This window comes from Maylandia zebra, linkage group LG7 (genome assembly GCF_041146795.1).
Source record: "Maylandia zebra isolate NMK-2024a linkage group LG7, Mzebra_GT3a, whole genome shotgun sequence".
NCBI lineage: Eukaryota > Metazoa > Chordata > Actinopteri > Cichliformes > Cichlidae > Maylandia > Maylandia zebra.
Window position 1 is genome coordinate 18,535,195 of NC_135173.1, and position 13,922 is coordinate 18,549,116.

At 40.2% G+C, this 13,922-nt stretch overlaps 1 protein-coding gene across 2 annotated transcripts in view; it reads left to right on the forward strand.

Moving 5' to 3' along the window:
- The window catches only part of cntn1a (contactin 1a), a 61,096-nt gene that overhangs the window by 7,545 nt on the left and 39,629 nt on the right, over nt 1-13,922 (forward strand). The window contains exon 1 of one of the 2 annotated variants that reach the window (XM_076885992.1): nt 9,763-9,888. The exons of the other annotated variant lie outside the window; for it this stretch is intronic. The gene's annotated coding sequence lies outside the window, so the exon portion shown is untranslated. Of the gene's footprint in view, nt 1-9,762; nt 9,889-13,922 lie in introns of those variants that run through there. 2 annotated transcript variants of the gene reach the window in all.

Genomic DNA, 13,922 nt, shown 5'->3' on the forward strand with positions numbered 1-13,922 from the left:
ATACTAATGTTACACATATGAATTGTGGCTTTCTATTTCCATCTTCACTGCTATTAAATTTAATTTGTAAGTTTTGGTCAAATTATACATGCAATCATGGACATCAATGTCATGGTAGTTCTGGGTTTTTTTTAGTGTTTTGTTTCAAGTTGATTTCAAATGATTGTACAGGAGACATCCTTAATGGCTTTAAAAAAGATAAGACTTTGAACAAGTTTGAAAATTATTTTTGCACTTTCTCTAATCCACATAGGATTAAAAGTATAATTACAGAGCCAAAAGTGAACCTCGGCCCTAAATATTAGGTTAAATGTACCTTTGCAAGTTGCACATACTTGCTCCAGATCTTTTTGATAGCCACCAACAAGTTTTTATTGCTGAATATTTTTTGGGATTTTGGGAAGGCCATTTCAGCAGCTTAATGTTAGCCTGCTTTGCCCATTCCAAAACCAATTCTGATATGCGTTTGGGTTCATTGTCCTGTTGGAACACCCAGTTGTGCGTAAGTTTCAATTATAGCTGTTGTTTTAGCTGTTAATTTGAGGTGAAGTCGATTTGGGAGGTCATTCGACTTCTACATAATGCCAAAGTCTGAGTCAGATAATGGCAAATTGCAGTTGCTTATAAATGCCCAACTGAGCTTCTGGAATGGACGTCTCAAAGCCTCAACTGACCTTTGCCCTAATGGAAATTTGTGGACTTAAAAGTAGAGTTGATCTCCAAAAAAACCAACTAATTTAATTGAATTCTACCAATTCTGCCAAGAAGAGTTTTCAAATATGCAACCAGAATTATGCTAAAAGGTTGTTGATGGATACCAAAAGCATCTGGTCGAGGTGCAAGTTGCTAATGGACATTCAACCCAATATTAGTGGTGCAATATGTCAAGCCAAACAAGTCAAATAAATCCAGAAGAATCCAGAAGGCCCACAAACTGCCATAATAATCATGCCCATGATGAGTGTATGTAAACCTCTGACTCGAGTTGTATGTCCATTAGGTTATATTTTTTAAATTATGCACCATGCTACGTATGTTTAAAATCACTCACTGGATGCCGTAATTGCCTCTCACAGAGAGCTCTTCACTAAGAGGATCGGTTAAAAGTTATAATGCAGTGTTGTGTTCCCTTTCAGGCCTTCTGGCTGTATATTACTGTTACTTATTTTTACCGGAGCTTGTCTGTATTGATTTAACACTTTAGAATTGTTTTGAAAGCCTGTTGTTATTCACTCCTTCTCTCAAGCAATGTAAATGGCAGAAGGAGAAAGAGGCAGTGAGTGAAGGGCTGCTGAAGGCATTATGAGAAACAGAACAAAACAGTTGGATCTCTACCTTCATTCCTCAGATCAGTGTAACCGCAGATAAAAGCTGTAGCTGTTGCGGGCTGTGGCACGCCACTGTCCTCTTCTGGCTCCTTTGCTGTGCTGCCCTGTGGTCGTATTTTACTGGTGCTAGTTCCTATGTCCTCGGCTGGATCTCTGCATGAAGAGCCCATTGATGAGAGCAGCATTAGCATTCGGTGTAGGTGAGACTGACAAACAGGTCGGTTTTCCATTTCACACTAACAGACCTGGTTTCTCTGGATCCTCTCAAAGGGTCTCAAATCAGCCCCCTTGCTGCATAGCTAATGAGTGTGAATAAAAGCAGTCAAAGAATGCTTATATAGTCTTTCCTAGCCCAAGGAGTGTACTCTTTGTATAAGTCCTTGCCGTGCCAGCTGACACATCAGGGCCGCACTATTTCACTGGCTCGACATTGTCACATTTGGCTCACAAACTCACAAGGTGATGTAACAACCTGCGTCATGTTTTCTCATAGCACTAACGGTAGAATACAGCAGCACTAATAGCTTCCGACGAATTACTCTAAAATGTCCCTAAACAAAAGTTGTTCTTTTAAGTTGGCATATCATTATTCAGATCTGAAAACCAGCGTTCTGGGAAATGTGTCTGACTTATGCGTGCAACTTGTGCACTAATTATCCTCCACATCCTTTTCCTTGGCTGAGTTTGTAGCTGGAGGAGCTTCTGTTGCAATCTGCTAATTCATGCTGCTGACACTATTCTCACATTTTCCTTAGCAACAACAAATTGCCCCCAAGAATAAGTGGCCAATATTGCCCCGTGAAGAATAACACATGCCTTCTCGGTGTTCTCGGCCTCTCTTTTAATTGTCATGAGTCAGACTAGTGCTCGCTAAGACATCCAAGTGAGAGTGGTTGAGAGAGAAAAGGAAAAAAAGAGAGACAGAGAAGGGGCAGTCAGCTTTTAATTAAAGATATGTTATTCTACTTTTGCTCATTTCAGCCTTGCTGTAATGGAATTCAAATGAACAATAAACGGGTGAAGATACAGCTGATTATCGTCTGTCTAGACAGAGGAAGGTTCCGGCAAAATATTTCTCACATCATGAGCGAAAATAAGTTGTACATCATACACAGCGTGGAAGTCGTAGTTCACTAGGGCACTGCAGTGGACAGCTTCCATACTGCATGTGTTGAGCCTCATGGTGAAATGTGTCAGTAGAATAGCACAGAATAGTGTCACAGGCTGGATTATTCATGAGGACGATGTAATGGCAGTGTGTGGAGGAAAGGGCACCCAGAGGTGAATCTGACTGGGAGAAAGACAGCTAAATCCCCCCCTGTTTTTTTTGTTTTTTTTGGTGGTCTTTTCACACGTGCCCCACACCACAGTTGCCATACTCTGACTCTTATCTACAACACACAGCTCCACTCATGCTGCACATACAGGGCCACAGTGTGTGGAGGACAGACAGAGTGAAGGGTGCAGTGTCACAGTAAGAAAGCACACAATCCTGTACACACAGCCACAAAAAAAACCCCACTGTGTCCACAAAGGATAGAAAGATGAGGAGTTGGACTTCTGTTTAACTCCCTTGCAATAGAGGATAAGAAGACAAGCTAAAACACTGGTGTCCTATATGACTGAGGCGGGGGTGGGGGGTGGGGTTAGTGTTGAAGTGAACAATCAATATTGTTTACATGTCAAACTAATATGATCAGTACTCTTTTTTTTTGTCATTTCATGTGAATTTCTTGAAATATGGCTAGTAAACAGTAAACTGTTATGAGTAATTATGGATTATATAAATATCAGTAGTTTAAAAAAAGCTGAATAAATGCTAAGTTAGTCCACGTGAGTCTTAAGAAATATGCTGCCACACAGGAATGGATAAAGCCCAGCAAGATGTAGGTGTGCAGAAATGCAAGGGAGTCAAACAAAGCATTTGTTTGAAGCGTCATATAGTCTTGTAACCTAGTTTAGAGGGGTTTTTTGCTGCTACTTGAGGGAAAGCCAGCTTGATTGGAAATGCTGTATCTGTAGCTGCGTGGGTTGTCTGAGCCTTATCTTTAATAGCAGTTGGACTGTGCACAAACAGCTTTGTACTTGGGAAGAGATGATTTCCTTATGTAAAGTGATAATCTGGTGATCTGAACGCCAGAGAGCTCCCACACATCTGCACCTACTCGTGCTGACATAGCCAACTAGTGTCATGGTGTACCAATTTTGGGTTTGAGGATTTTAGTCCACGCTGCAGAAATATACCTTTTGTGGTCTGACATTGATCTAAGCGCTTATTCTTTTTGCTGCATCTCTCTCTCTCTTTCACCGTCTCTTTGAGGGTTTTTTTGTAAGTGGGCACCTGTTCTGTGTTGTGAGCCATGATCACATGGTGTTACTTGGCCAAAGAGGCACCAAATGACTCAGGTCTTTGCCCAGACTGTTCTCATTGTCAGTCGGCACACACGTTGCTTTCCAACAGGCCATCTGACTGTGGCCATGTGCTCAACAGTAAACACAAGTGAACGGGTATGCTTACAGTTCCGGACGTGAACATGTGGGCTGTATGATGGCGGATGGTCTGCAAGCATTGCATGTCTTAGTTGTCAAATTCAGATTTCTAGCAATCTGAATGAGGGTTCATGCTGACTGTTTTTTGCAACAGGGTGCTCGAGTGCCAAGTCACAGAGGTGTATTATTGCACACACAAATGCACCCATTGAGAGAGACCATAGAGCCTGCAGTGGCACAAGTCGTGAGGGAAGACTTCCTGATGAGTAGGCATGAATATCCATGCCACTGCTTAAAAGCATCGGCACAGGCCAATACAGTAAATGGAAGTCAAGGGAATAATAAAGCCAGCTTTGTCTTGTCTACTTTGAACTCTGGAGGAGGTGTCTGGGCCTCTTGTTTGAGCTGAAATGCTTTTGGAAAAATTTCAGAAAGGGAAATCTCTAATCTTAAGAAAATCCTTTCATCATATAAATGCAGTGTCGTACAAGGAAGCATATTTTATGGGTATCTCATGTCCTCATTCACTTTTTAATGACTTATTTATCAGCAAGATTGCAGGGTGTTTACATTTCTACCCAACTTGGCATTATGATGTTTCATTTGGGATTCATTGAGTCTGAGTTGGTTTAATGAATCGTTAAGCGGTAAGTCACCAAAGTAAACAACTCAGCATGTGTCTTTTATACCAGAGATCTTGTTAGGCCTGAGCGTGTGCTCTCCCCAACCTCTTACTGTGGTCCAGACAAACAGGCACCAGTGCTGCTCAGAAAGAGAGTGCCAAGGGATTTGTTTCTTACTTTTTCAATTTCTGGAATAATCTGTCATCCATCCACATCCGCCTTGGAGAGAAATATGGAAATAGGCAATATTAGAAGTAAACAAATCTCTGCAGGTCCTGGTGACTTAAAGCTGCAAATTGTTCTGCGCTGCCCTTGGCAAATGGGCTCCTTTTGCATCAAAGCTACAGTAGCAGTGGGAGCCACAATGGGTTCAACAAATTAAATTATCATTCCCAACGCTTGAGCACGTCCACACTCGGCATGAATTTGTTGCCCCTGTCTGCCTTTCCTGTTTTCATTTATTCTTCTGCAGTCTTTATGTGGCTGTGGGGTTTGGCATAAGAATATGGGTGAAGCTGTGGCTATAGGTTCCCCTACAGGGATATATTCTGCAGAGATTATAAAAAATATAAAAAAATATTTAAAAAGTGTAAATGTGCTCATCCTGAATTCTTCAACAACCCACCACTGATTGGGAAGGACTTGAGTATATATGTGGGATTTGTATTAACTGATTGCTATCCAAAATACATGGGTCTTGATGTATTGAAAACATAATTGTAGTAGTACATTAAATATAGCTTGTATGTTATTATCACAATATTACTACACTGTAATATTGTAATAATAAAACCAATATAAACCCACAAGGGAATTTTTCTTAATGGCGCATGGGGTATAATGCAGACAGAGGGCTTCTCGTAATTGGTCAGTGAGTAAGAGACAAACTGTACATTACACTAATGCACAGTAAACTGTGCACTGCTGTTCAGTAAACTGAAGAGGGGGACCATTTCACATAGTCTTTTTGAGAGAACTAGCAAGACCCACTCTGATTATAGATAAAGACGATGACTATGACTTTCCCGTTGTCAGTAAGTCCCTGCTATATGAGGCATCTAGATTCTGGCAAGACTTGTTTGATCACGATCATCCAATAATCCATCTTGTCAGGCTGGTGGGTTTAGATCAATCAGCATGCTGTGAGAACTGACACAACAATAAGTGCTTCACTCCACTGCCTGCTAGATCATTTCACTGTGTTGCTAAGGGACATGAATTCACTGTGGCTAATTCCTGGGCACAAATAATAATTTTTAATTTGCTTGTCTTGAACACGCAGGAATGAGCTTGAAAAAAGTCATTTTTGTCCAAAAGTATTGAGACTCTAAACCCCCCCCCACCAGCTTTACTGACTGTAGAAATGCAGAATAAGACAATTGTTACAACTCACGAGGATAAGCTTTAGATCTCAGTGAGAAACTGTAAAACCAGAAATACTAATAGAAGCACAGGAAGAAATAAATTGTTCTAATCATGCTAATTCTGGTGTCAATGGGTTTTAGGAGTGATGCTAAGGTATGGGTAGCGAATCAATACTGGGTGGCTGATCCACTGTCTTTGATTCATCAGAGCTATTCTGACAAACATCGATTGAGCTCCTGTTGGTTTCTGTTTCCCAGGGATTACTCCGAGTATTATAATGAGTGTGAATTGATTTATAAATGCCAGTGATTGGCTGGTGTCTCACAAACCTGTCCGCAAAGGCATCGCTTTATCTTTTACAGTAAGAAGTACCTGCCTTACTTGCAGCATTCACTGATTCGCATTGAGTCTCAATAGTCATTTTGGCCTTGTGTGCTTGACAGGTATATTTTTGTCTGACATTTCATAATAACTTTTGCCAGTTGTGAAAAAGTCCACTTAAGTATTGAGGTGAGGGATCATTGGAGTCTTTAGCAAACTTGAACTTAAGCATACTACACATTCACACACGTCCACCCACGCACTCAATCGCTCAGTTTTGATTGTCTGAGGTTCTCCTTTAAAGCTGAAGAAAAATACAGAAATTAAGCGGTGTATAGAGAAGAGGACTCTTTGGTCTGACTCTATCAAACTTCTGCAACCCAAGTTGAAGATAACAGCCATCGCGCACACATTAGAAAAGTCTCTGCTAATAGCCCCACTTCAAAACTCCTCTGCTCAGATCTCACCTGCAGCTTATTCACACAGTCTTCTCAGAAGACGAGAATAATGAACACAGAAAAGCCTAACATCGAGAGGCTGGTTGTGAATAGAAAAAGGAGGAGTGATCTGGTGATGCTGTTTTCTGTGAGTCGGGTTAATGCTTTGGTGTACAGTTATTATTCTCGTTAGAGGCTGTCCACTTGCCTATTCTGCTGTTGTGGCAGAGATTAGAGTTGTTTCTCTTTGACCGTTTCTGCACTGAGGGAGGCGGGGAGAGAAAGATAGAGGAGGAGTTTCAAGCTGACAGAACACTTGGCAGCATAAACATGGGACCTGTGTTCTGCGCTATGACCTTGTTTGCTGACGTGTCAGACCTATTTTTCCACTCCAGAAAAAATGCTCAATTGCCACAAGGCAATGGGAGTACTCGTTTTGCTGCTAATTGCTTTGCTCCTCTGGGTCTCTGTGTTGTTGTAAGGATGTTTGTGCATGAGAGTAAAAGCCAGGATTGTTATTAGAGACGCTACTAAATGGGCTCCCCCACTCTCATGAACACTGCTGGTCTAAATATAGATTTACATAACAATAACAGCAAAATCGCACTGTTACAATCACAAAAAGGTTTCTTCCTGTTAAAAGAAAGTTTTTCCTTTCCACTGTGTCACCACATGCTTGCTTTAGAGGGTCATCTGATTGTTGAGGTTTTTCTTTCTAATGCATATGTTTCCTCTTATAATATAAAGTAAGTTGAGGCAACTGTTGTTGTGATTTTGTGCTATATTAATATTAATAATTGAAATTGAAAGTATTGCATTCAATGTTTTGTTTTATAAAGGCTCATTTTGAATCCTGATACATGAAGTAATTTGTGTCACACTAAAAAGCTAATTACACTGGAGTGAATGTGCATGTTGTTTTCACATTGCAGCTAAATTGAATATTCAGTTAAGTGGTAAATAATAAACAGCTAATATGGTAAAAAGTTATCGAATGTCAACATTACTGGTTTCAGATGTTATATTGCTAAGTCCTGTATCATATTAATTTCAATTAAATAAATGACTCATTTTTGTAGCATTTTGGAGTTATTGTATGAAGGAACAGCAGGTACAGTAACCTCACGGCTGACTTGAACCAAATGTGTAGCCAACTGGCCACTTAACCACAACGTCAGCTGGTTAAAAATCACATTTTAGCCCATTTTCTCCATTTATTGTGTCCCAGATTTTTGTTATTTGGAATATATATAATGAAGAAAGAATTGGAATTTGAATAAGAAGTGTTATAGGTATGTATTTATCTAAGGTTAATTTAAAAAGTTATCAAATCGTATCACTTGATCACCTCTTCACATTATAGTTCAAACCAAGTTTCTGGCCTTGTTATACAACTGTATTTATGTATAATAAAACGTAATCCTATATGACTACTTTATCTTAAAAGGGCTTCTCTTATGAATTCCAAATATACACAGTGTACTGCTGATGTTATTGCTGCTGTTATACAAATAAACGACACTCACTCTATTACAAAGATGCTGTATGAAAATAAGCTACCATGTCATTTCTTTTCATTTATGTCCGTCTAACTTTTCCTTCACATGACACCCAAAGTTTATCACGTGTGCTCGAAAAGTTATTTTCCAGGCATATTTCTTTCTGTCTTCTTGCATTTAGCCACACACGTTGCATTGTATGCATTTTGCTCAGTGAGCATGAAAATTGCTCCATTTAATGAAGCCCTACTATGTTTACTCAAGATTCAACACTTCTTGGAGTACCAAGAACAACTCGCCAAGCCTTCCTGTAAGGAGGTGGTGCAGGAAGAGAACGACAGATATCCCTTTAGATTTCTGATTTGCCCTACGTATTGTTACATTATAATGCTGCAGGGCGTGACTGACTGCATGTCCAGTCCTAAAAAGAGCAGTATTGTGCTTGTGACATACATCAGTCACTTGAATGCCACTGTTGACCTATATATGAAGGCCTGGGTCAAAGGAGAGACAGGCTGGCCAGAGCACAGAGGAGATATCCTGTTTAATGAACCTTAATGTGGCATGCGTCAGACTGTGGCACACAAATATAACCAAGAGGAAGACACAATTTGTGCGCTACTTTGGTGAAAACTGAGCATAAACAGTTGTGTGTCTTGCATTGTTTCTGATTGTATAATCCAGACCAATGCACTGTGCGTTCTCTGGCTTCATTCAAAGCCAGTGAACGCACTTACTAATTAGATTCATGTACATTTTGACAGTAGAAGACAGAAAAACATGGACCAGCTCCTCGAAGGGGGAAGGGGAACGATGCAGAAGATTTAGTGCAACTCTAAGTCCTATTATCTATGCCTTGATGACTCCTCTGGTGCAATAATCAATACAGGCTGACTGGCACCAGGGACCAGGGTCCACTACAGGAAGAGGATATCTTCAAACCATCCATTATGGATGAGAGAAGAAGTGAAGGGATGGAGAAAACAGGAGATGATAGATGTGGATTGGGCTAAAGGAGAGGGAGAAGAATATGGAAAACAGGATGAGGAAGCGGGAAAAAGAGAAAGTAAACAACATGAGGAAGAGCTCATTCAGAGTGGGTGAGTGGATGAGGCATAAGGTGGAGCCACTGAATGTGCCATGGCTTCTGTTTATTTTTTTATTTCTTTGCTGCACTTGCTCCCTCTGTGAGGCTGGTTCATGCTGTTCTTCCAGTGTGACTGTAAAGTTTATGTCCAGCTGTGGGAATGGACGCAGCCCTCACAGGTATCAAAATTAAATTGTCTTCTTCCCTCCCTCCCACAGCATGCCACCACCTTTGCAGCAAACATTTTGTTTGTAACAACTGTTCTTTCTTCCCCCCTCACAGCTGCATCCTCCCCCGTGGTACATGCTCTAGTCTTCCTCCTCTTTCTTCCTTGTTGTGGTAATTTTGTCCTTCTTGCTGTGGCTGCCGTACCTTCTGGCCACACACACCAATATCAGCCCGAAATATCACTGCAAAAACACTCCACAAACAGCCCCTCCTCTCCCGCATCCTCCTCCTTTTCCACTGTGATGTGAGGTCACAGCTGGGGAGCCCTTTGATTTGAAAGCTCAGTGTACATTTGTGTATGCGATGGAGGGGGCTTCTGCGCTGCTGAGTGCCTGTGATAGAAGGGGTCCAGGATGCCATGACAGCGGTTGCTAGCCAGCACTAGCAGTTTATCCTCAGGCAGGAATATATACAGCCGGCTTCACTGCTGCCAACTCAAGCTAACGGGACTGTACCTGCAAGCGTGTTGGGGTCTCTGTGTGCCTCAGAGCTGTGCGCTCTAGAACAGAGGTGGGTGGCAGAGTAGGCTCAGTGTTTGGTTTGTGTGTATACTGTGTGGTGGAGCCAGAGGAGTGCTTAGAGTTAGGAAGTTTTGCTGGCTTTTTTTTTTTTTTTTTTTTGCTTATTGCAACTTATGTTTGTGTGTGTGTGTGAGAGAGGGAGCATGTAGCACTGCTGAGCTCTGCTGGCTCTGGGATTCTGTCCTCTGCAGAGGGAATAGCTCATTATCTGCCTCTCAGAATGAAGCATCCTACCTAACACTGCAGTGCTGCACACTGAAAGGATAAACCTATTGAAGCGTTGTATGTGTGTGTGTGCATGTGTATGTGTGGGACTGTACAGGAGTTTGTAAGTTATGCATCTTTGGGCTAATATTACAATAAATATTCATTGCTTTATTTCTTTTTTACTGTGTGTGTATGACTGTTACATCATATTGCATTATATGAAACGTGCTTGATATATTCATATTAAGGCTATATCTTTGATATGCTGGGTCTTGGTATGCCTATTAAATCAACAGCCACCTCAAAATATGTATTGTATATGTATTTTGCCCTTGATATGCATTGTTCTAAACACATTATTGTATTTAAACAAAGTTCTAACTGCTTCATAGCTTGCATGGTCCCGTGGTAAGAGTCCACCATCTAGCTCAATTTCTGCATCTTTGTGTGGCACACCTGCATGTGCATATGGTTTTCTAATCAGTGGGTTAAGGTACTACAGTAGAAATCTTTTCAAGCAGCCAAACATTCAACATTCATCCAATCATTAAAAACATAAGAAACCCATTTCTGTTTTTCTGTTGTTTTTTGCTATGCTGTAGTTAAATGAGGGCAGGAATAACATGATTTCATTCACTGGTCTGGATTTAACAATATTTCTGTCAAAATCTGACTTCTGAGGTTGCTTCCTGATTGGTTATCAGGCTGCTGCTGAAAATGATTTAAACTACATAAATACATAATCCTGATGAAGCAAATTTGTAGTATTTTTGGGTGTAGGATTATAGTTCTGTTAGATATGTTAACCTTTAGTGTTAGGAACCCCCTCGCCACACACCTTGAGTGTGTCAACCGTTTGCTGTAACATTTCGTCAGCTGTGCAGAGGTGAAAATGCATCAGGGTGCCGTACTTCAAACTACTCCTTCATCGTGGCTGTTTAGAAAGACACCTTTCATTTCCAGACAGACTTCAAAACTAGTTCTGAGATGCCATAACTCAGCTCATAAAGTCACAGTCTACAGGAAAAAAAAAAGGTATATATCTATGATAATGTATATGTAGATAGATAGATAGTGTCTGTCTCACACAGATCCAGATTTTAAAATATATATATACTACTACTACTACTACTACTACTACTACTACTACTACTACTACTACTACTACTAATAATAATAATAATAATAATAATAATAATAATTTCATTTTCTATCCAGCAATCGGAGTAATCCAACTCTTTGCCTGACAAACAAACGCAACAAGAGCTGAACATCTTTTCCAAGGAACCTTACTTATCTAAACTCTCGACACTACTCACATTAACATGCACACAAAAGCTCTTTCGGGCAGAGTGGGCCCAAGTAGTCCCTTCTCCTAAGTCAAAACCTGGGCAGTTCATTGTGCTTCTGTTCTCTTTGAATGACTCAAAGAGAACAGAAGCAAAAGTACTAAAAGGTTTTTAAGGAGGAACCATATCTGAGTAATCAGGAGTAATTTACGTTGGCTTCAGTTTAAGCATTTGAGAGACTGTATTGTTGCCGGTTCTTATATCCATAAAGCACGAACAGCAGCAGTGGAACTCTGTTACCATTATCTTAGTTTAATACACCAAATCTCAGTCTGTCTCTCCCATGAACTCCTCCTACACAGTCAGGAGTTGAGCAACCAGACTTGGCAAACTGTTACATCTTAGTCTCATCGAGGGTCTTTTCAGTATCTGATATTATGACATCAACATGTTGCCTAGCAACCGTCTCCCAGAGGGCTAAAATGACCAGTTTTTATTTTAGCATTTATGCTCCCATAAAACCTTATAAAAACACTGTATCAGTGTAATTCAGTTCAGTTTATCAATTCATCACAGTTTAGTTCAATTCTATTTTTCCAGTTCAGTTTTGATATATATTAATGTGCAAGACTTGAATATGCCTTTACTTAAATGCTTTTTATGATGCCATCACATTGCCAGGCAACCAGCTAACAACTGACTAAAAGGACATTTATATAGGACAGCAGGACCTGAGCAATTTCCAAACCTGATTTATGCATTTGTGCAAGGTGCATGCACGGGTAAGTGACAGTCATGTTAAGAGAAAAGTTACGCAATCCTCCTTTACTATATGGGTGCATATTCAACAGAACAAAAGTTTGCATATCACCTTTTAACTGTATACTTAACTAGGGTGGACAGTGTCTGGCTGATGAGTGTAATCGTACACTTATCTTTCAGAGAGTAGATGTTTGATGTTCACATTACATTTTTGCTGTATATCTGCACGCAATCTGTCAAACGAGCTCAGATCAAACAATACTGTAGCATGGACTATTGGACTATTATAGGTTTATTTATGTACGTATTAGGCCAATAAACTCAGTTTCACAGACCTGTTCTTGACAAGTAGTACACAAACGAATACTTCACTTCTTACTGAATAATACAGTGTTGATTAAACACATATTGTGCCTTATTTCGAAGCCCGTTCATCAGCACGCACATGCACAAATATCAAAGCCAAAGAAGGACGAAAGGATGTTTGTGGGAATAAAATCAGTTAAACATTGCTTGCAGCTCAAAGTGGGAATCACATGGATAAACCCAATAAAAAAATGTTCATTGAGCCCTACTTCTCTGTATGAGGTTTCTGCAGTAGTACAAAAATGACACTGTTCACAAGACAAATGAACAGTGTCACCTGTGTCTTTCTTTTTTCTCTCTTCCATGCGTCCATTCTGCTCATTGTGTTGCTGGCATGCATCACCACATCAAACCATCAAACATGTTCATAGAGATGGATAAATCAGGGCAGTGACTTTTATGACAGCTGGATGTCGTCCTCCAGTGCAAAATACTTTAATCTAGTGGATGTTATCAACATATTATTTTAAGATAGTAGAGTTGAGTGATTTATTGATTTGCACAAATATCCAGTGTGCATGATCTGCGACCATAAAGTGCAGATAACTACTAATTGCGGCAGATGATTTTTAATTTCACTGCTGATGATCACACATTAGAATCAGTTTGATTTATTCAAAAGAAATCCACCTTCATGTGCATGAAGTGTGATATTGGATTTTACTGTTTAAGCTTTCCGTACACAAGAAAATCTGTTATTTGTTTTTTCAGGCTTCAGTCATTGTGTGTAAATTGTGTGTGTGGCTCTTTGTGTTTTAAACTGCCACAGCAATCACTCAACAGTATGTTCTGCAATAGTGAAAAACAAATAATAGGTCACAAAAAGGAAGATGATATGAGCAATGCAACATTACCCCCTCCCTAATCTATTCAGGAGGGAGTAACATTGCACTATTAGTTGTCCAATTAGCTGCCAGGTTTTCTGAAAATAATGCACAGCAAACCATCCGATATCTGAGAAATATATCTACCTAAACAAATGTAGACACAAATACCTGTAAATGCGCAAATTTGTCCATTCTGGTCAGAGTAGTGTTGTTAAATGGCATAAACTGAATATACTGCATCTCTAATAGCATGTACAGAAGGTGGGGAATGATCCTCTTTTATTCCCGTCACCGGCAGGGTTCTGCTGAGTCAGAAGTCTTGGGTAAATCGTGCTGAAAGAAAAAGCAGAATCCAGCCAGACACAAGGCTTATGCTTTGCCACTGCATTCTGTGCTCTGCTCCACATGCTCTCCTTCTGAGAGATTTGCATTGGTTTTGATTAGTCAGGGAGCTCATGATTTAAGACCAGATGTAAAGTGCTTGCTAAAAGTAAGAAGGTGTACTTTACACCTCTTTGCACAATTCTCCTGACTTTTTCAGGGACCGTCTGCTTCATCTTAATGGATGTCAT